Source organism: Eriocheir sinensis, chromosome 28 (assembly GCF_024679095.1).
Source record: "Eriocheir sinensis breed Jianghai 21 chromosome 28, ASM2467909v1, whole genome shotgun sequence".
Lineage (NCBI taxonomy): Eukaryota > Metazoa > Arthropoda > Malacostraca > Decapoda > Varunidae > Eriocheir > Eriocheir sinensis.
Genome location: NC_066536.1, coordinates 15,767,000 through 15,791,164, shown reverse-complemented (window position 1 = coordinate 15,791,164; position 24,165 = coordinate 15,767,000).

Below are 24,165 nucleotides of genomic sequence, written 5' to 3'. Positions count from 1 at the left end.
AAATTGGCCCACTTATCATTTTTACCTCAACTGTTCTTAACTTGCCGGAGCCTTTACCGTGAAATCCCTGGTTACCGTGCTACCCTGAATCACGTCCCCTGAAGAACCTTTTTTTATGCTCTCTTAACCCCTCAGCTGCGATTGGCACGGATTTGGCTTTAACTGATAGCCTGGTAACATAAAGTCCCAGGTCTTTATCTGGCTCTGTGGTGAATAGTGGAGTGTTTCCCATGTGGTATTGGTTTGCTGGATATCCCCTTCCAAGGTGCTGGATTTTACATTTTTCTCCATTGAATTGTAGCAGTCACCTTTTGCTCCACTCCTGTAGCTTGGGGATGTCTTCTTGTAGGAAATCCACATCCAAGAGGTTAACCACTGTATGCATACTCATACTACTTACCCTTATTATATGGCCTACCCCTTATTTCAGTTATTCTTTACCTGGTCGCTCCCTTAACTCAACCATTCTATGCATTTCTAGGTACCTTCTTGCATTGCCTACCTATTAGATGAACCTTTCTTTACCTGGTTACCCTTTACCCAAAACATTACATTTCTGCTCACCCTCACACCTGGCCTACCCAAAATTGAGTCGTTCCTTATGGTCACCGCCTTACCTACCTCCCCCAAACCACCTTGCACAAATCATTTATGCCTGTTTTACCCCCTTTACCTGCCTACCCATTTATTTGGTTGCATCTTACCTGAACCCTCCTGTACTTAGCTCTCCCCTCACCTGGTCTGCCTCTTTAACTTATCTTCCTTTACCTGTAACCTGACAACTCATTACCTGTTCACTCTTCCCTGTCAACTCCTTACCTGAACATCATTTATTTTGTCACCATCAACCTGCTCCAACCCTTGAAATGGTTCCTCTCCTGCTTTACCCCCATGCTTTTCTTCTCTTGCCCCTCACGTGTCTTTCCTTATATTTGGTTTTCTCTGAACATTCTTCCCTAATCTTGCTGTCATGATAATCCTTACTTCTATTTTTTTCTCACCTTTCTCTTTTCTTTCCCGTTCTTTTATCTTTCCTACCCTCATATCTTTCCCTTCCACTTTCTTTCTTCTTTATTATCTTTCGTGTTCTTGCCTCTTATCTTCTCCCTTCCTTTGCTTTTCCTTCTCAACTTTTTTTTAACCTTTTTCATCCAGTAACCCGTCTCTCCCTTCACCCGTGAAACCAATGACTGGTCTCCTTCTCTTGCTCTCAGATTTACGTGCCCTTCCCCTCCTCATCCCCACCCTTCCCTTTCTTCCTCCCCTCCATGCTCTCTCCTCCTCTCCCCTGTCTTTCTTCCCATGGTCCCTCCCCCTTCCCTGTCTTCCTTCCATGCTCTCTCCCTCTTCCCTGTCTCCCTTCCTTTCATGCTCTCTCCCCCTTCCGTCTCCTCCCTTACGTGCTCCCTCCCCCTTCCCTGTCTCCCTTCCTTCCATGCTCTCTCCCCTCTTCCCTCTCTTCTTCCCTTGCTCCCCGTGTACCAGTCCTGCCTCCTCTTCCTTCTTAACCTGTACCTCGCTTCACCTGGTATACCTGCCCACCTTAATTGTTCTTTCGGTGGCGGCTAATCGCTTTCCCTGCCCGTCGCTTCCCTTGAGTAATTGTGATGAACGGTGTGTGTGTGTGTGTGTGTGTGTGTGTGTGTGTGTGTGTGTGTGTGTGTGGACTCAAAATAACTGCTTCTAACGCGTATTACCTCATGATGAAGAGAAAATTATATATATTTTTGAACCCCTACCATCCACCACCACCCCTACCACCCCCCATCACCATCACCGTCATCACCACTATCGTCATCACCATCACCACCACATCTACTCACCACCACCCTCACCACCACCCTTACCACAACCACTACCACCCAAGGCACTCTCACCTTCATCACCACTCTCACCACCACCACCATCACCACAACAGTACCTGACGCGGCCACACCCAGCACACTAGAAAAAGATAGACTCGTTTAAAGCCTTCTCCCCGTGTCGAGTACTTTTACCTGTCCGATACCTGTCTAATACATGTCGAGACCCACCTGATTGCCCTTGATTAGATTGGGGTACCTGGGCGCCTACCTGGGAATTATTTCACCCCATGCACCTGATGTATAATGGTGTTTTGTCTTGATTAGGGTCATTATCTGCTCTATTCCTGTGATTTGTCCCGTTCTTGGACCTATTATGTTTTTTTCTTATATATATTTATTGATTAATGTTTTCTGCTCCGCTTATCTCTTACACGTCTTTTTCTCGGCCTTTTTTTTTCTCTATTACTGATATTATGTATTTTCTACGTGCTTGCCTCTGTTTTTTCGTGGTTGTTGTCATTGTTTTTGTTGTTTTGGTGGTGGTGGTGGTGGTGCTTTTCGAAGATGACGTAAAAAAAAAAAAGACGCAACTTCTTACTTGTCTACCTATCTACAGCACTCCCTCTTAACAGCAACAAGAGCAAGAACAACAACAACAACATTCCTACCACCTCTTCATCCACCACCCCTCCACCACCACCACCACCACTAACAATCAATCCCAAGGTGGCTCAAGACAAAGTTGCTGTATCCGGCGATCCCACTAAAGCAGAATCGAAGTCTAACAACACCGACGCAGCTTGATGCCCGCCGATGGAGTCCTCATTAGTCGAAAGTCGCGCAGGTAGCCAGATAGCACCTCCGTAGGCCGAGATTCTGCTGCCCTTGTAAATTATCCGCGTATCTCTCTACATCGTTCTCTGTCTTGCTTCTTTTTCTTTATATCTTCCTCCTCCTCCTTCTGTTATCTTCCTCCTTCTTCAATTATTCCCAATCACTCCCCCGCTGGCTGATACTCACTCCGCCTACCTCTGAATCGGGTCTTTTTTGTGCATCATTTTCAGTTCGTGTTCGTGCCGTTCTTTTATGACTTTTTTGGGGTTAATTGTTGATGCTCTCATTCTGGTGCATATTGATTTTCCTGCTTCTGCCGCCGAGCCTGTTTGTCAGCCATAACTTACTCCGCCAGCTGTACCACCACGGCAACCACCAACATCTCCTCCTCCTCCTCCTCTTCCTCCTCCTCCTCTTCTTTCTCTTCGTCTTTTCATTGGTATTATCGATCTGCTTCCGACTGAGCCTGTTCTGATGCCAATACATTATAACGTATCCAAACATTAGCGATACAAAAGGGCGTAACAAAACATTTAGGCATATTTTCAAATTCAATCAAGCTATATGTGGATTCAGATGAAGAATGCATAATTGGGGTTGTCGGAGTAGCTCTAGAATATGCAGTAGTAGATGTAGTAGTAGTAGTAGTGGTAGTAGTAGTAGTAGTAGTAGAAGTAGAAGTAGAAGTAGTAGCAATAACAGTAGCAGCAAAAGAAGTGACAGCCGTAGTAATAGTTGTTGTAGGGCTAATAGGAAGATAAAGAAATGCCTGAGCTCACCACTACAGTAATTAATCTATATGTCATGTATCTGGGGAATGGTACAACGAAGATGAGGATAAAGGCTCCTCCTAATGGCCTTTAATCTGAACCATGGCCAAGGGGGATGGGGTGGAGACACTTGGTGGGAGAGGCTGATCACACTACCTGGAAGCCTATTCTTTACCTTGGAAACTGAACCTCACCTTGATGGCTTGTAGAGGCGTATTGTGAACAGGTGTGCGATATGAACGAAAAGAGAGAGAGAGAGAGAGAGAGTGGCTTAGGCGTTTTATGTCTCGCCATATTTGTCTTGCGTTAATTGCATTGTAAATCGATAAATTGAATTCGTATGTTGTAAAGTCTCGTTTGGCCTCGTCTCACTCGTCCATCTCTCTCTCGTATATCTCGTCTCTCTCTCTCTCTCTCTCTCTCTCTCTCTCTCTTGTTCTTCTTTACTCTTCCATCATGTTTTTTTTGTTTTTCTTCTCCCGTGTCTTTATTTTGCTTACTGCTTTTGTTTTTATTTCGTTCATCTTTCTTTCCCTAATTCATATCGTGGTTAGTTGTTGTTTTTCATTTGTTGGTTTTTCTTCTATTCCTCCATCATTTATTCTCTCCTTCTTTCCATCCTTTTCTGATTTATTCCTTTTTTCCTTCCTTTCCTTTCCTCCCTCTTTCATACATTCCCTCCGTCTCTCCTTTCTTCCCTCCTTCCATCACTTTTATTATCTGCATTCTTCTCTACCTTCCCTTAACTATTATTCTCTTTAGCATTCTTACTTTTACACTGTCCTCCTTCGACCCCCTTTCCTTTTATCCCTCTCTCCCTCCAACATTCGATCCTTCTCTTCATCCCTCTCCCTCTTCCAAATACTTCTCTACCTACCTACCCAGTGCACTTTTTCCCTCCCTCCCTCCCTCCCTCCCCTCCTTCAGATATATCCCATTCTCTCTTCCATCCCTCCTCCTCCTCCTCCTCCTCCTCCTCATGATTTTTCTTCAAGTCGTCGTATGTTTCAAAGTTCAAAAGAAAATTCTCAAGAAAATCCTAAAACCAACTTTTGAGCTCAATCCCAACAAATTCTTGGTACCTCCTTTTTTCTGTATATTTTTTTTAGCTTTCTTCTCTGCGTTGACGGATGGTTCTAAGTGGCCTGCCCTAATATGGTTGTGCCTGGGGTGGTGGTGGTGATGGTGGTGATGGTAGGAAGGAGTTAAGGGGGGGGGGTATTAGGTCGTGTTAGTGGTAGCATAATGGTAATGGTGATCTTTTGTGGTATTTCGACTTGTGATAATGAGCGATAAAAAAAAATTGGCGAGGCTTTTAGTGGTGGTGATGGTGGTGGTGGTAGTGGTGGTGGTGTTGGGGGTAATGATCAGGGTACTGGTGGTGGTGATGGTGGTGGTGGTGGTGGTGTTTGGTGATATACATTTAGTGATGAGTGGTGATGAGAAATGATAATGGTAGAGAATCTGATGTTGGTGGTGGTGGTGGTGGTGTTTGGTGATATATATTTAGTGATGAGTGGTGATGAGAAATGATAATGGTAGAGAATGTGATGGTGGTGGTGGTGGTGGTGCTTGGTGATATACATTTAGTGATGAGTGGTGATGAGAAATGATAATGGTAGAGAATCTGATGGTGGTGGTGGTGGTGGTGGTGCTTGGTGATATACATTTAGTGATGAGTGGTGATGAGAAATGATAATGGTAGAGAATCTGATGGTGGTGGTGGTGGTGGTGATAGTGGATTTGTTCTCACTAACCGAAATGATGAGTCCTTATTATTTTCCCTCTTGTTGTTCCCTTTTATGGTGGTGGTGCTGAGGGTGATGACGGTGGTGGTGGTGGTGGTGGTAGTGCTGGTGGTGGTGGTGTAAGTGTTAGCCTCAAATTTAAACCAGAACGTTGAGGGTTGTAATTAAATGCTTCTAAATACACACGCACGCAAAAAGAAGATAATAGATAACCCAAGTAAAAGTTAGCTCATCGTAAGGCGGGTTATATACAGCAGGTTATTGAGTACTGGAAGCCAACTCGACACTCAACACCGGGTGGAAAAACTAAGGCCATGTTATATATACTGCAGAGAAGATAAGACGCAGAACACGGAGAACAAGACGTCCCTTCCTTTTATAATTTAATTTGGAGGGATTTGGAAAGATACTCCAGTCACTTACCTGTCAATTTGTCCATCAGTCTTTTTATCTTTATTATCTTGCTATCTCTCCAACATTAACCTTACCTGCACATAGAACCAGCTATTTTTTTTATTTCACTGCAGCGCCTACAGTTGTTTTGCTTCACTGACCTCAAAATTTCACAGTTCCTTCATTTCTTTGACTACAGTTTAGGCCTTTCTTTTTTTTCGCTCTTGTGTTTTATTTTTTTTCACTGCAGTTTTTGGTGTTTTATTATTAATTTTAGCGGCAGTTTCGGCCATTATATTATTTCTTTCACTGCAGTTTTCGTCATTGCATTTTTCACTGCATTTTTGGTCATTATATATTTTTTTCGCTGCAGTTTTTAGCAGTCAAATTTTATGTCGCTGAAGTTTCTGCTGCTATCTTCTCTTCTTTCACTGTAGTTTCATATTTTTTCTTTCTCTATTTCTTTTCGTTCACTGACTTTCTTAATACTTTCTCCTGTTCATTCACTACGGCTTTTATCTTTGTCTTGACCATCTTTCTCAGAACCTCCTTTTTTTCAATATAGTTTTCAATATTTCGTTTTTAGTCCCGTTTCTTTCATTCATCGTTTTCTTTCCTTGTAATTTTCCCCCTTATTCCTTTTTCAACTGAGTTCGTTTCATTCATCGTTTTTTTCCTTGTAGTTTTCGCCCTCTATTCCCTTTTCACTGGAGGTTTTGCCGTCCTACATATCTTTTTCTTTTGCTGCATTCTCCCTCGTTTTCTCGCATCGTCCTTTATCTGCAGCCAGCATTTCACACATCAGTCGGGCAGCATTCCACTAGCCTGTTGCCGGAATCGTAAATAGAATGGCTAGTAGGTATATTACCTTCTCCCATCTCTCTCTCTCTCTCTCTCTCTCTCTCTCTCTCTCTCTCTCTCTCTCTCTCTCTCTCTCTCTCTCTCTCTCTCTCTCTCTCTCTCTCCTCTCCCTTCCCCCCCTCTCACAGTATGTAGGGTCGAGTTACGGGATCTTGGCAATATTGCAGCTTTCCTGTTTCGTGTTCTTCGATTGTAAGGTCAGTTTATGGGCAACAAAGACAGGTCGACAAATGGTGAAAATGCAGTGTTCTTGTTATTGTCGGTTTCACATCCCTCGAATGGGTTGAACTGAACATAGGAAGGAGCAAATTATAGTCAGTTCACTTAAGTCCGACCCAAGCTGACAACATATAAACCTAAGCGTGTTCGCAAGCTGAGTGCTGATTGGCTACTGCTATAGTTTCCAAGTTTTCTTTTACCTCTGTTTGTGTTTATCTCACGCAGCACTTTCAGCTTATCTGTACTGTGCTTACAAACACGCTTAGGTTTATGTTGTCAGCTTGGGTCAGACTTAAGTGAACAGACTTTTTTTTAATATAGTGAACAGTATAGACAGAAAGTGGCGGTGTGTGAATGAGTACACTTGAAAGAAAGTAAATAAACGATTTATGAATTGTAAGTGAAACAGTAGACTACTTAAATATAAATGTATGTGAACGAATGAAAGAAAGATTGTATAACTGACCAGGAAGATTGAACGAATGCAGAAAATTGAGTGAATAGAGGTAAATATGTCGACTACCTCATAATTATGTCTGTTTGAGCAAATCTTGTAATTAGTAAAGGTTAACAAAAAGAATACATATGAAAACAAGTGAAAGTTTATTTAAGCAAGTCAGTATTTGATGAGAAACTTAGAAATAATTACCTGAGGAAATTAATTAACTGATGAATTTAATAATGTCTATCAAATAAGAAGTAGACAGTGAAGGGAGTTCGATAGTTACTTCAATAAATATAACTTACCTAAAAATCTCCCATAGTATATATTATTGGAATACCTAATAATACTCAAGTCAATACATACAGAAAAACACACACCTAAGGAATCGTTATCTTTCTTTTTAGCATCGCTTATGTTCTCTTTGGAAACATGTTCAGGTATTGTTTGTTTATTTTTTGGTCCGTCTCTTTTACCGCAATTCAAAATATAACAAAACATTTTATTAAAGAACTGCCTTCGGATCATATAACTTGACCTTCTTTCTCTACCACCACCACCACCACCACCACCCTCTCATCCCCTCTCTTCACCTTCTCTCACCTTGCCCCGCACCAACAACGCCCCGCCCCGCCCCACCTCGCCCCGCCCCTCCCGGCTCCCGTTATCCGCCGACCCGCCCCTTTCTGGCACCAAGCCCGCCATCTCGGCTGAATAGGTCACTCTCGCGATCGTATCTCGACCATAGAGAAGAGAGTGAGGTAGGTAAGGAATGGGGGGAAGGAGGGAAGAAAGGAGACATGGTATTTTTACGAGAGAAATAGAAGGAGAAAATTACGGATAGGGAGAGAGATAATAAAGAAACGAAAGGTATGGGGACGAGGGAAAGGTGGGATGAAGGGGATATAAACCAGAAATAGATGATATGAGGTAAATAGTAAGGAGAATTAAGAGTTAGGAAGGGAGGAGTGAAGGAGACGTTAAAGAGGAGTGGAAGAAAATAGATACAAAATGCGGAAAGCTGAGGTGTGGAGAGAGATAGTGAGGTTTTTTCTTTTCTACGGAGGATATAGAGAAAACATACAGCCACACCAGAGAGAAGAAAAAAAGACAAGACAATAAAAAACAACATAATAACTCGAATTCAGTGTTGCCAATACGAAATGAGGAGAAGACGAAGGATGATAAAAAAAATAAGTTTCGGGTGATAAGCCACAAAACAAGTGCTCCGTGAAGCCAGTGTCCATTAAATGTTTGAAATAGGAGCTGCCTGATAAATTATACCGTGGTTGATGGGCCCCTTTGTCATCGTTATCACCCACACTAAATGTCGAAGGAGGGTAAGCGTACACGTCGTTTGTCTCCATCTGCCGTAGTCGATCAAGGAGAGGTGATGTTTAGGTTGTAGAAGGGTCAGGGAGGGAGCGAGATTGGGACAGGTAGAGAAGGAGAGAGAGGCTGAGGCAGGTAACGGTGAAGGAAGAGGAGGAGGAGAATAAGAGGAGGAAGTTTAAGAAAAGGAATTAGAAGAACATGAACGATGATAAAATAAATAAGAACAACAAAAGAACCAGAAAAGAAGAGCAGGAACAGGAGTAACAAAAATGAGGAATAATAATAACCACATCAAGAGAAGAAGAAGAAAAATAAGAAAAATAAGAAAAAAAAGAAGTAAAAGAAGAAAAAGAAGTAAAAGATGTAAAAGAAAAAGTAGAAGAGAGAGAAGGGGGGGGGGGGACTGGAGGGGTGAGGGTGGACACGTTCTATGGGTATGCAGCTTCGGCCAAGAATGGAGAAAAAAAAACGAAACAAAAATTTGGGCCAAGATGACAAGCGAAGGGAGGAGCAAAAACCTGATACGGATGGAGGGGAGGTGGAGGAGGAGGAGGAGGAGGAGGAGGAGGAGGAGGAGGAGGAGATGAACAGCACCAAAAGTAATAACAGCAACGACTGAAACAACAATAACAACCGCAGCTGCATCATCATCAACAACAATAAGAACAACAACAACAACAACACAACACCGACGACGTCAACGATAAGAACACCAAGAAAAAAAGAACAGAAAAAAAGACAAAAACATAACCAAAACTGAGGAAAACAAAAGAGGAGAAACAAAACAAAGTAGCAGGAAGAGAAGAAGAACACAACACGGGCGGCCCGAGGCATTTTATCTGAACGAAATCAAGACATTTACGTCGAGATAATTATTTGCGGCCGTGTCTCCTTGAGGGGCGAGGCGGGCGGCGCGGCACCATTTTACACGTCGCCGCCTGGGGTGCACCGGCGCTACACAGGTAAAGGGCAGGTAAATGTGCGGTTTATGGAAATGTGGAATTTTTTTAGATTTATAAGAAAAAATAGGTATATAAAAAAACTAATGCACAAGAGAATATAATGTTTTGAAGTAGATTTATGTGTAGTGGATTGACTATATTATTTTTTTTTTATCCGGTGCTACACATGTAAATAAGCAGTTTAGGTAATGTGGACTTTTTTTTTTTAGGTTTATAAGAAAAAAAATAGATATATAAAAAACTAATGCACAAGAAAATGTTTTGAAGTAGATTTGCGTGTAGTGGATTGACTATATTCATGTTTTGTTGTTTTTTATCATTCCTGTATGTTTGATTGTGTAAAATCCTTAATAGATTAAAAGAGACAAATGAGCAAATTGACCTGAAATTGACCCCTCTTTCGGCCACCTCTTTGGATTCTTTTTAGGAGCAGCGAGTAGCAGGCTTTTTTATTATTATTATTTCCCATTTTGTGTGAGCTTGAGCTGTCTCCTTTGTTGTAAAAAAAAAACGATATAAAATCTGCCTAAAACGGATTTACTTGTGACAATTTTCGTTTTTAATCCAAGTCCTTTTATTGTAATGATTGTATGGTATTCATTATTCATTACTTCATTCATTTTCTTTTTTTTTCTGCGTTATAAACCATTTATTTCTGTCCTGCATCCTCCTTCATATCAGTTACCTTGTTTCTGTTATGTTGTCTTGATTTTCATTCTTTTATTTTTTTCATTTTCACATTTGCGAACACTTCTCTTTATGTTGACCCATTTTCTTAAGACTCATTTTAAACACTCTAATCCTCTCGAACTCGTAAATGGCATGGCGAAATGGAAATAGAGAAACGTACAGGTGGAAAAAAATATATATATATGAAAAAATAATACGTGAGGAACGAAAACTTAAAACGAAAGAGCCATATAAAACTTTTCTATCGATTCCTAATAGCCATATCTCTCTCTCTCTCTCTCTCTCTCTCTCTCTCTCTCTCTCTCTCTCTCTCTCTCTCTCTCTCTCTCTCTCATCAGTCAATGGGCCCATCAGGTAATTCACTTTCACTCTCTGATGGAAATGAGACGGTGAAGGTCATATTTATCTTTCAAGGCCTTGACTTAACTCTCTCTCTCTCTCTCTCTCTCTCTCTCTCTCTCTCTCTCTCTCTCTCTCTCTCTCTCTCTCTCTCTCTCTCTCTCTCTCTCTCTCTCTCTCTCTCTCTCTCTCTCTCTCTTTTCTGTAGGTGAAGGTGGACAGGTATGTCAGGTTCTTAATTTCTTCCTCCCATTACCTGTGATGGATGAGCCCCTCCCTACCCCTTCCCCTCCTCCTTCCTTCCTCGGTCTCTCACTCCCTCTCTCTCTCTCTCTCTCCCTTTCTCGCCCTCCGCAGGCCCTTCCTTTCTCCCTACCGCCGTCCCTCACCATTTTTTGCTCCCCCCTGTTTTCACTCCCATCCATTTGTCGTGTCTATCAGAGTGTATGGACGTGGTGTGTTTCACAAATTGGTGCATACTATTTGTTTGGTGAATGTGGGTATGTGCGTGTGTGTGTGTGTGTGTGAGTTAGTATTTTCCCGTTTTTTTTTCTTTTACTTCGTTGTCGTTTTCTTTTACTATACATGATATGAATAGTGTTTTACTCCTTCGTCTCGTGGAATCTAATCTTCTTTCCTTTATACTTTAGTTTTTTACACTTGTCCGTTGTTGAACTGTGTAGTGATATATATTTTTTGTATGTTTTTGTTTTGTTTTGTTTTTCGTGTATGATCCAAAGTTTTTTCAGTGTGCTAGTTTTGGTGTCTCTTTAAATTCGTGATTTTGCTCTTTTTACTTTTTACGCAGTTTGTTTGTATATGTTCTTTCTTACTTTTATCTAATTCTCTTTAATTTTCTCGTTCGCGTGACTCTCCAATTTTATTCATTTTCCTGTTCTCTGATATTTAATTTCACCAATTTTACTGATTTAACGTCTTGTTTTTAGTCTCTTACAATGAACAAAAAATATCGCTGAAATTATTAGTCGTCGGTTTCTACGCGCTTATGAATTGTTTTATTTTATTTTTTTATTTTTTTGGTCGTTCATATTTTACTAACACTATTTTATTTACCTGTTTGTATCTTTTTTACCTGGTCATATTCTGCGTGCGTAGGCGGCTAATGTATCTTGACTTGCATTAACCTTATATTCATGTGCGTTTATATAATTTATTTACAGCATTCGTTATATTCACACTTATTTTTTTGTTCGTTTGGGGATTTTCTGTTATATTATTGTTTTATTATTCTTGAAGGTTAACCCGCTTGGAGGCTACCTTGCACACACACACACACACACACACACACACACACACACACACACACACACACACACACACCTATACAAGTCTTTTTTAATTTTTCTTATATATATTTTTTCTTCTAAATCTCATCTTGTCATCCATTTCTTTGCACACATTTTTATTTTTACTTTTTCTCTCCTCTTCAGTTCTATTTTCGTTCTTCTTTAGCTCGTTTTTCTTCCATCAACTCAACTTAAGGACGTATTTCTAGAGAGGGCGTGGTAGTGAGGAGTCTTAGAACCTCTGATATAGGAGATCATAATAAGTTCTGGGAGTGAATTTTATCTGTATTTGCAAAAAGGGCGTGGGATTAATCCTACGCTCGCTTTGCATATACAGATAAAACTCACTCCCAGAACCTTATTGTGATCCCCTATATCAGAGGTTCAAAAACTCCTCACTACCACGCTCCCTCTAGAAATACGTCCTTAAGAACCCTATCCTAACTCCCTCTCTCCCTAAAAAAAATCATAAAGTATGTTTGCGTATTGTCCTGTTTAGCTGTAGTTCACGTCGTTTCGTTTCTTACGTCTTAACGAGCCCGGCCAAGAGTGCGTAACCTTGACCAGACTCTTAAGGCCACGAGGCATCTCACAGCAACCCATCCCGCCACGATGCTTAGTCATAACAAGTCTTATTCCTATAGTGATATTGCGATAGTAGTATATTTTAAGAAGTAGGAAGTTTTTTATTCTTTATTGACGCAGCAATTAAGGATTATTTATTTAGGTAACAGACAATGTGTACAGGGTGGCCCAAAAGTCCCGCACCATAGAGGAATATGACTTCTAATCAATTATATATGGTATATGGTGCAGGACTTTTGGGCAACCCTGTATATTACGGAGTAGTGTGAGAATATATAAATGTGTGGTATAAGAGAGAGAGAGAGAGAGAGAGAGAGAGAGAGAGAGAGAGAGAGAGAGAGAGAGAGAGAGAGAGAGAGAGAGAGAGAGAGAGAGAGAGAGAAAACAGCATCCGAAGCGGCGGTAGATGAGTTTTCGATATTTTGGGCAAAAAAGAGTGCTTATAAATGTGTATATGTATGTTTATCGGGTCACCTTTGGATCAGGGCTGCGCTGAAACCTTTGTGAAGCAGTAGCAAAGGGGGAAGGGAGGGCCAGTTGGACAATGGCAAGTGTTCCTTAAAAAAAAAAAAAAAAAAATAAAAATAAAAATTGAAGGGAAAGCTAAGAAGCACACACAGATGAATGAAGAGAGAATGAAACTGAATATAATACGAAGAGAGAAACGAGCATCATTTATTAGAGAACAGACAAACGTTAAAGATATGTTAGTAAGTATTAAGAAAAATAAATTGACTCGGGCAAGTAGTTTCTTGTGGGTGTCATTCACTGATTAAGGAACAGACAAACGTTAAGATATTCTGATGAGTATTAAGAATAAGAAACTTACTTTGGCAGGTAATTTCTTCCGTGTCATTCTCTAAATACTTCATACCTCATTCATGAACTTCGGTGAACCCACTTCTATCTTCTCTTCTTTATTTAATACATCATTTTTTTGCGCCTTTTTGTTGCGTGTTTGTTTTATCTATTTCTCAGCATCCCTTATTCATGCCTTTTTTTTTATCTCTTTTATTCCTTCATTTTTCATTGTCTTAATAATCTCCTGTTTCCTCTATAGCATAAATATTCTAATCCCATTATACGTCAATAGTTTTTTGTTGCTTTTTTGTTGCGTGTTTGCTTTATCTCTTTCTCAGCACCCCTTGTTCATGCCATATTTTTATCTCTTTTATTCCTTCATTTTTCATTGTCTTAATAATCTCCTGTTTCCTCTATAGCATAAATATTATAATCCCAGTACTTCATCCCGCTGCCTCTCTCCATGCGACCATATCTAATATCCTGATAGTCTCTCCTCCTATACCATCATCCCCTGCCGTATCCTGAAGCCAGATGTTGGGCCATTAGTTTCGTTCAGCGGCTCCAGTAATGTTCCATGCTTGTCTTTCTAGTTACGTTCATGGGCCCTGATGTTACATGATTGCCTTTCACTTACGTTTAATGACCCTAATTCCTTCTCACACTAATACATTCGGTTCATGCCACTTACCTGACGGCCTGCTAACGATCCTGCTTCTTCTTGGGTCTCTCCTCTCGTCCCTCCTATTATTTTCTAGCTACACGCCATTGCCCTATTACCATCACTCTTTCATGTATTCACTTTTTGGCCCTTTTATCTTCCTTACCCTGACTGACAGCTAATGATTCTGACTCCTCCTGATCCCCTCCCATAAAATTACTCTTCCTTGTGGTGTGATACGTCGTCCAGGTTGTTTTATGATTTATTTAAGGTTCCTGTTGCTTTTGGTGCTGTTTTGAGTCTTCACAGGACGGAAAGGCTTGACTCCGCGACACCGTGTTTTCTTTTTCTGCTGCCGTTGAGCCGTAATATATCTACAGACGTGTTTAATCTTCGGTGTATATTTTGCTTTGTTTTATAGTGTTCGTATCTTCGTATCTTATCTGCCTGTTTTTTTTCTGTTTATCTTTTTTATCTTCTTGTCTTTTTGTGTGTTTTTTTTTGTTTTTATTTCTGTTTTTTTTTTGTTTTTTTGCTCTCCCTTTCCTCTCACCCTCCCCCCAATCTCTCTCTACTTATATCCCAAATTTTAGGCCCTTCTTTGTAGTCTTGCGTTTTCTCTATCAATTATCCATTTCGTTTTGCTTCTCCCCTCTCACGATCTTTCTCTCTCAACTTGTATCTTTAATTCTAAGTCCTTTATTGTATCCTAACGTGCCCTTCCCTATCATATCACCCTTCATTCACTCCTCCCTCCCCCAAACTCACTCCCAACCACCAGGAGTATAATGATCCCACCCCAGCAGCTCTCCTTCCCATTTTCTACTCTCTCTCTCTCTCTCTCTCTCTCTCTCTCTCTCTCTCTCTCTCTCTCTCTCTCTCTCTCTTTACTTGTATCTATAACTCTTAGGTCCTTCTTCGTAACCTAGTGTGTCTCTCCCTCGTCATTCCACCCTTCATCACTTCACCCACCCCAAACATCCCTCTTAACAACCCCACATTCTCAAACCACCAGTAGTAATAATCTCACCCCAGCGGCTCTTACACTTCACTCACCTCCACCCACCCTCACACCACCACCACCACCACCCACCCATAAGCTTTTTTTTCCTTCACTCGTAAACCGTTATCACCCGTCTTGATCTCCCCAATAAAGATCTCTAGGGGCGTCTCCCTTTTATAGGCGGCACCCTCGGATTCGATATGCAGTAAAGGAGTCTATGGAGAGGTGAAGGAGTCTTGTTTGTTTCCCTGTTTTATTGTTTGCTGGGTCCCCCTCTTGGCTTCCCTTCCTGGTCCATTCACTCTTGATAAAATAGAATAAAAGTTGCATAGGTGAAAACAACAACAACAGCAAAGGTAGATGGGTAAGGTTGATATGGCTGGTAGGCAATTATTAAAGTGGAAAACAACAAAAATAAAAAGTAGTGCAACAGCCTGCCAGTAAAAATCAAATGCTAAATCCTCCCACAAAAAAATAGAAAACATGCAGCGATACTAACAAGCTACGAAATCACCAAGAAAAACATCAACGACAACATCAACGACAAAAAAAGCAACATTGAACGTGCATTAGAAAACTCGCGACACACACTAAAAAAAGAAACAGAGGGACACGAAGAATGGAAAAAGCTAGAGCAGAAATATGTATCCATGACCTTAATTTCCTGACCATAGAGGACCTCAAGGAGATATTTTATGCCCATACAGGACCCGATGAAGGAGAAAGGCTATGGGGGGTGGGTAGAAGAAGGAGACAGAGAGAGAAAGAGGGAAGGAAGAAATGAGAGCAAAAAGGACGAGAGGAGAGGAGAACGGGGGAGTAAAAAGTGATGGGACAGTGGGGTAATAGCGGAGGATGGGGAGGGCTGGTGAATATGGGAGAGGGGGAAGAGGAGGAGGGGGAGAGTGGGAGGAGGAGAAGGGAGGATAGGAGGATAGGTGTAAGGTAAGAAGTGAATGGGGCGCTGCGACGTTTAACAAGTACTTTTTATCGTTAGAGAGAGAGAGAGAGAGAGAGAGAGAGAGAGAGAGAGAATGGGGCCTCATGTCCTTCACTCTCATTCTCTACTTCATTATCTTTTTTTAATATATATTTTTAATTTTAGTGTGAAAGTTTATATTTGTCGATCCATTCAACTCCTTTCTTATTGTTTTATGATTATATATACATTCCATCTGGTTGCTGGTAGTGTGTGTGTGTGTGTGTGTGTGTGTGTGTGTGTGTGTGTGTGTGTGTGTGTGTAAAGGTGTAGGCGTATCTCAGGTGTTATCAGGGCACAGTTGAGGTGTCGTGGGGCGGGCAGGTGCGATACAGATTACAGGTAAGGCGAGCCCTGCCCCACCCAGACAGACAGTTCCAAATATTTATGATTGGGCGGAAAGGAATGTTTCTCTCTCTCTCTCTCTCTCTCTCTCTTTCTCTTTCGTTTTTTTTTTGTTTTTGTTTACGTATATTCTTTAACATTGACCTAATAATCCTGTTTTTACATTTTTTGTCGTCGTTTTTTCAGGTACCTTCTTTTCTTTATTATTATTTTACTGTTTTATTTTACCATTTTGATATATTTTATTTTTTCCGTTTCACTTTTTCCTCTCTTTTCCATAAACCTATTGCTTATTTACTCGGTTGTGCTCTTCCTTAACTTTTTTTCTGAACTTTATAATCAACTGTTTTATAGATACCTTTTTTATTATACATTTAATAAGTAAAGGCAAAAGTTATATGCTGCTAGAACATAATAAGACTGAATATGGAGTGATCAGTTTTGGTTTACATCTCTCGACACTCCTCATTTGGAAGCTTGTCATGGGAAGGTCGAAATTCAGATGGAGAGTCCGTTTCATATCCCCCGTGAAAAGAAATGAGGGAATGAAGGTACTGGTTTACTCTTGCATTATAAAAAGAAATCGGATGGCATAAGGATGAGCTTGAGTGGAAAGTCGTGTTCAGTCAGGCCGCGGGAGGAGTGAAGGCACGCAGACAGCGGATTAAAAAAAACAGTTAGCATGAAAATAGCAAATGAAATATATTGAGAAAGGCGACTTTGCCACCGACTTCAATTCTTTTCATTTGTTGCTGTTTCTTCTCCCTTTATCATATATGGACTGCTTTAACAAACTCTTACTTATCCTCCTTCCATCTGTATTTTCTTCATTTCTTATCTTTTGCTACTATTTCTTCTTCCGTTCACATATTTTTACTGTTTTAATGAATTCCTTACAATCCTTCTCCTTCATTATTTTCTCCTCTTCCGTTTCTTCTTACCTCCATCAGTCACTCAGTTTCGCCACTCAAAACTTTTCGAAATTTCTTTTTTTGGCACCTCACTTACATGTTCTTCATTTATCCTCTCTTGACTCTTCCTGCTGTTACTCCCTCCCTCCCTTCCTCTCTCCCTTCCCGCCTTCAAGGAGTACGTAGATCTTAGCTCCCTTCTTACTCTCATACTACATCGTCTTCCTCTCTCTTCCCTCTGAGTGCGCGCCAAAGAAGGTGAATGCTCAATTAGTGCTCCTCTGATCCTTTACACCTGCACGGGACCTCGCACGCGGCGGTGTCTTCATTAGAATACCTGTTCACGGAGCACAGGTCAGGCACGCACGCACTCTGGCACGCACCCACTCATACACATTTTTTTTCTCTCTCCTTCTCTTCCTGTCTCTTTTCTCTCATCACCACACACAAAAAACGAGCAAACACACATACACATACATATACACGGACATACAGATGTCTACCAACTCTTTTGTAGTGGTGAAGTGGGAGGTCGTGTAAGACAGATAAAAAGAACTGTAAATAATAGTGAAAAACGTTGCTCTTTCCTTACGATCATCAATTCCTTGGGTGGTTCAATTTTTCTTTCCCATCATTATTTGTTTTTGCTGAGTTGATATAAGTAATCAACCCCACTAGAGACAATCCATCAATCTCTTAAATAACCACATACACGCCCTCCTCTTTGTACTACCTCTTTCCTTTGCATCCTTCACTTCTACCGTATCCTACCGTTCTCCCTCCTACCCTCCCCTCCTCCCTACCTCTCTCTCTCTCTCTCTCTCCCTATACGTCTTGTTTTTACCTCCATACAAACTGTTCTTTCGCTACCACTCCCTCCAGCGAACCACTTCTAGTCTACATCATTGTAACCTCATTCCTTCTCTTTCTCTCGCTTTCCCACTCTATCTTTCCTACCTTCCTCGCTTCCTCCTTCGCCTCCTCTTCCTCCCGCCTCCTTCTCCCTCTCTTCCATTCCCTCCGCGCCCCGCTCCGTCGTGTCTCCCTTCGCTTCCTCGTCCATCGCGCGCACAAAAACCAGCTTAGTATTCGCGCGGCTCATGCTCAAGAGAAAAGAAAGGAGGGACCTGCATTTTTACGTCCATATCTTTTCATTGAGACATCGACCACACTTAACTTTATCTCCTGGCTGCTCCCTTGCTCTCCTCTCCCTCCTTCCTCCTCTCCTTCCTCCTTCTTAGTATTCCTAGAGCGCAGAAGAAGGGGAGAAGGTGGAGTGGCAAGCCTGAGTGAGGGTGGAACGGGAAAGTACGTAAAGGAGACTTGGGGTAAGGAGACAAGGAGGAACAAGGGAAGGAAGGAGACATGGGGCCGAGGTTGTGGTGGCGGGCGGCAAGGGGGCTCGAAGCATGGGGAAGGGGTTCTTGCGACGTTTTTGCGGCAGAGGATCATTAAGTGCGAGGCCTCGGGGTGGTGCTGAGGCCAGGATCCCGCCACACGCAGTCAATCCGCATACTGATAGGGCGCCAGAGGGTAGAGCCATACTGGAGGCGAGACAGGGTGAGACAGAAAGGGAGGCAGGAGGAAGGGAGGGAATGAAAGATGGTGGAAGTATGTATGCTAAGGGAGATATCTAGGTAGGGAGAACTAGACTGAGGGAGAAAGGAATGAAGGAAAGGCAGGGAGTAAATGTTGAAAGAATGAATTTTAGAGAGGGATAAAGATGAAGAAGAAGAAGCTAAGGTGAAGAAAGTGATTGATATTGATATTGATATTTTTGTCGGCCTCTGATACACAGTTTTATTTTTATTACATATTAGTTTAAAGGCATAGGTGAATGAGAGAGAGAGAGAGAGAGAGAGAGAGAGAGAGAGAGAGAGAGAGAGAGAGAGAGAGAGAGAGAGAGAGAGAGAGAGAGAGAGAGAGAGAGAGAGAGAGAGAGAGAGAATAAAGAGTGAAGCAAGGCGAATAATAGGGAGGGAAAGGAGATCAGGCGAAACAGATAAAGAAGAGAATCTGTATAATGAAAGGAGAAAAGATAAGGAGGAAGATGTGAAGGACGAGCATAAGGAAAGATGGGGGAGAGATGGAGAGATAAGACGGAAGGAGTGGACAGAAAAAGTGGAAAAAAAAGAGGAGAATGAGATACAGAAGTAGGTACCGAGAGAGGAGAAAAGGAGGGAAATGAGAAGCGAAGAAAGAAAATGAGAAGGAGGAGAAGAAATTTGGATAGGTAGAAGACAAAGACCAAGAAAAATAATAACCACAAAGACGAGAAAAAGAAGAGAGTAGGAAGATGGGAAAAAAGTCGAAGAAAAATTAAAAAGGCATAAAGGAAAGGAAGAAATAACTAAAGAAGAGACAGAAAGAAACGAACCCACGCTTTTTACCCATCTGGATTAGCTGTGGATGGAGATGAGGGCAAGATTGACCTTAGATTAGAGGGGAGACTCAAAAGAATGGTGATAACAAGCTCGGGAAAGCGCGGTCGATTCGAAAGGGAGATACGAAACTAATTAGAGGTGATCGGAAGAGAAGGAGAGCAGTAGAAAAGAGGGTTGAATCGCATTCCTTCAGGTAAACATAGAAATCTGGATAATTGAGACACAGGTAGAGTGAAAGGGGATCATAGAGGGCGCTTAACACACTTTCCGATCACCATATGAGCTCGATCCAATGCTAATGAAGGTGTGTGACAGGGTACGATCAGTTTCTGCATACGGCATATATAGACGAGCGCAGGTGTTCAAATCTACAGGTGCCATTCATCTCAGCCCCTTGTGATGTAAAGACCCGAACTCACCTGGACCTTGTGAGATAATGAAGACAGGTGTGCGTGTGTGTGTGCGTGTGTGTGTGTGTGTGTGTGTTAGCTATGGTACGGTGGGTAGTCGATGTCATAGAGAGAGAGAGAGAGAGAGAGAGAGAGAGAGAGAGAGAGATTTCATTGAACTATATTCGATTTAAAACCACTCTTTATCGATTATTTCAGAGAGAGAGAGAGAGAGAGAGAGAGAGAGAGAGAGAGAGAGAGAGAGAGAGAGAGACTAGACTAGAGCACTGGACATTGAGGGCGCATTTGACCGAGTGTGGCACACCGCCCTATTAGAAAAAATGAGAGCAGCCGGATTGGAGGGAAAGCTTCTGTACCTGATGGAAAATTACTTAGAGGAACGCCACCTTCAAGTAGTCCTGAATGGGCACAAGTCCTCCCCACAACGGATCCACGCCGGCGTGCCACAAGGCAGCGTCATCGGGCCACTTCTATGGAACATATACATAAATGACCTCCTCCATCTTGTTCCTAGTGCCAAAGCGTTCGCCGATGACATCACTTTGACTCACAAAATAGAGCCAGGAGGAGAGGCCCAGGCAGCACGCCAACTAAGAGCCACACTCCGGCGAATTGCAGATTGGGGGAGTAAGTGGCAAGTTAAGTTTGCCCCAGCAAAAACTCAGCTGCTGGTAGTGGCCAGGACACCTGTGGATCTCCAGCTTGAATTTGAGGGACTCAAGCTGACGCCACGTGAGGAAGTGGAGGTGCTGGGCCTCATATATGACTCCAGGCTGACCTTCCGCACGCACATCCAGCAGCTGGCAAGGGCAGCCTCACGGAAGCTGACGTCCCTACGCAGAATCTCCTGGCTGATGGACAGTCGAGGGCGCGAGGTCTTATACAAGGCACAAATCCGATCCTCCTTTGAGTATTCGTGCCTAACGTTGGGGGGAGCTGCCAGTACCCATCTCGCGCTCCTCGACAAGATCCAGGAGAGGGCGTGGAGGATCATCACGGATCGACAACCGGAGCACCTACCGACCCTGCAGACCCTCCAACACAGGCGAGACGTGGCCGGCCTCACCACTCTGTACAAAATACAGCAGGAGGGAGTGGAGCACCTGAGGACGCTGCGCCAGCCGGAGCGGGAGGTGACAGCCAACACCCGGTCAACTGAGGCGGCACCCACGGCTCTGGTGGTGCAGCGATGCCGGACGACTCACTACCAGAGGCAGTTTATAAACACTTACGTGCAGATATGGAACTGTCTCCTTGCGTCCGGTCAGCTGCCTCAGCAGTTCACACACCGGCAACAATATAAACTGTTTGTGAACCAGTGGCTGAACAATTTTTGAACAGGTTAGGCTTTCAGATAGGGGATACCAACTATGTTCCCTTTAGCCTACAAACTAGTGCCGCCATATAATGTAACGTTATAGGTACTAGGCCCTGATGTAACCAAGTGTCTGTGTTAATTAAAAAAGAAAAAGAGAGAGAGAGAGAGAGAGAGAGAGAGAGTCATGCCAGAATTTCTCTCGTGACATGAAGGACGGTAATGATGAAACGAAATTCGAAACTGTGAGAGACGAAAAATGAAATATTACCAAAAAAGAAATAAAGCGTGTGTGTGTGTGTGTGTGTGTCGCAAAACCGTCCGTCACGAAGATGAGTTATGAAATGGAAGGAGAAACTTGCGAAAAGACAAAAGAAATAAAAATGAAGTGTTGAGCGAAAATGGGCATAATTTTTAAGATTACGTAATGAAAAAATATGATAGTGATATAATATCCAGACTGTTAAAAAATAAAAATAAGGAACACAAAATGAACGACGACATTACCTTAAAAGAAAAAAAAAAAGAATCAAACTCTCGAAGGTAAAGGTTCGAAATAAAAAATTATAAAGAAATACATCAACCTTCAGACTTCATTTTCTTTTGGATACTATGAACAGAGTCTTTAAGGGATAACACAGAATAAGGAAGAAGGCAGCGAAAGAAGGAAAGTAATACGTAAGAAGAAGGAATAAAGAAAGAGAAGAAGAAGGAAGGGTTCTGTTGATGGGTGTTTGCGTGGTAATTGCAGGGTTGGATTCGCTGAAGGTAGATCGAACCTCCTTTTTTTTGCCCTTTTCATCGTCTTTATTTTTGTTCCTGGTACGTTTTAGGAGATAGTTATGAGTGTGTGTGTGTGTGTGTGTGTGTGTGTGTGTGTGTGTGTTTAATCACCATATATCAATCTTACTTTTTTGCACTTATTATAATTTTTCTTGCCTACATATTATTTACTTTGATTCACATTGCAAAGTTTTCCATTCATTTTTAACCTCTAATTAGTAAATGACTTAATGTATTCTTTTCCATGTATGTTAATATTTTTCTTTTCCTTATTTCCTGCATCGACTCACAATTTTTTCGTGGGTGGAGTGAGGTGAAAACTTTCTCGTTGATGTGGTGGTGATTATAGATTTGGTGTTAGGTGGCAGTGGTGGTAGGGGTGGGGATGATGGTGGGGGTGGTGGTGGTGATGATGGTGGTGGTAGTGAATAAGGGTGTGGCTTGCTGTGCTTAGTTGGTAGTGAATGTTTGTAATCATAGTGTTGGTGTCGCTTGCTCTGGTTTTGTTTTTCTTGTGATTCCTTTCTCTTTCGGTTCAAGAGAGTGAGAGACAGAGAGGGAGAGAGAGAAAAAAACACATTAATATTAGGTGAAGCTTCAAACAAACGAGGTCGGTGTCAGCTTTTCTGCGGATGATTCACACGGCCCCTCTCTCTCTCTCTCTCTCTCTCTCTCTCTCTCTCTCTCTCTCTCTCTCTCTCTCTCTCTCTCTCTCTCTCTCTCTCTCTCTCTCTCTCTCTCTCTCTCTCTCTCTCTCTCTCTCTCTCTCTCTCTCTCTCTCTCTCTCTCTCTCTCTCTCTCTCTCGCTCCTCACACACATAGGATTTTTTTACTCCTCAAAGTCCGACCAAGTATTTTCACTCGACTCGTTCATCCAGACTCCAGCGACTTGTTTTTATCGATGGCGTTGGCGGCAATACAAGAGGAGGAGGAGGAGGAGGAGGAGGAGGAGGAGGAGGAGGAGGAGGTGGTCGTGGTGGTGGTGGTGGTGGTAGTGGTGGGGATGGTTGTAGAGGAGCAGGAGGAGGAGGATAATAAGAAAAAAAAAGTAGACGAAAAAATGTGCAGATATGAAGAAAGTAAACCTAAGGAAATCAGTATAAGAAGAAGAAGAAGAAAAAGAAGAAAAAGAAGAAGAAGAAGAAGAAATAGAAGAAAAAAAAAAAGAGTTAGTACGAGGAGGATGTGAGAGGAGGAGGAGGAGGAGGAGGAGGAGGAGGAGGAGAAAATTAGCAAGGGGTGGAGGCTGCAATTTTCAGCGCTGTAACACGATTTAAAGCACCGATTGGCACCTTCATCCTACATCTGCTATAGGTCGAGAGAGAGAGAGAGAGAGAGAGAGAGAGAGAGAGAGAGAGATGCAGCCTAACCAGCCACAAGAGCACAGGTTCGGGCAGGTAACTATTAGGCGCGACAAAGAACGCCTATATGAGTGAACACCTTGCAAGCACCTACATACCTGGCCCAAAGGTGATCCATCTCACCTGCCTGCTAGGACGGGTCTGATCTTTTTAGAATCCAGTAGCAAGTTCAACACGAGGTGGGACAGGTCTCGTTATTCTTCTTTTTTTGATAGGCTGGGGGAGTTACTATGCCGTTCGGTGGTGGTGGTGGTGGTGCTTTACAGTTAAAAGTAGTAGTAGTAGCAGTAGTAGTAGTAGTAGTAGTAGTAGTAGTAGTAATAGTGGTAGTGATGCTCTTTTTAGGTAGGTGTCTAAGATGCTGCATTGATGACCAGGTACGTAAATGACCTGTTTTTAGTTAGTGGGTGGAGTGGGTTGTTGGCTGGCGGGTGGGTGGGTGGGGTCTGGGTTGGTAATTGGGTGGTGGGGAGGTTGGATATGTCTGTCTTGTGGGAACAATGACTTGCCTGCAGATGATAATGAGGGTTTCAGGTGTTTGTAATGCTTATAAACCTGTAGTGTGTTGAGGCGCAGCATTCGTAGATGTTTTAATCTCGTTGTGGCCTTGTCGAGGTATCCACACAAAGATAATACACATTGTCGCTTCTGATAACGGGTTGTTCGCAAACTTCCTCCGCATTTACGAATCTATCTAACCTCCATCCGAAGTTTTCAATAGTATTTGCATTCGATTTATTGCATGGTTTATTCGTCCACTCATCTACTACCGAATTCGTGAACGAGTTTTTATATATCTCTATTTGAGGACCTGATTTTTTATTCCAGTATGCACCCATAAATGCGTGTCCTAACATCCTTTCGCTGTATAAGTACTTCACCTATATATACCTAATTAATCCTCTTCTAAAAATCAATGAAA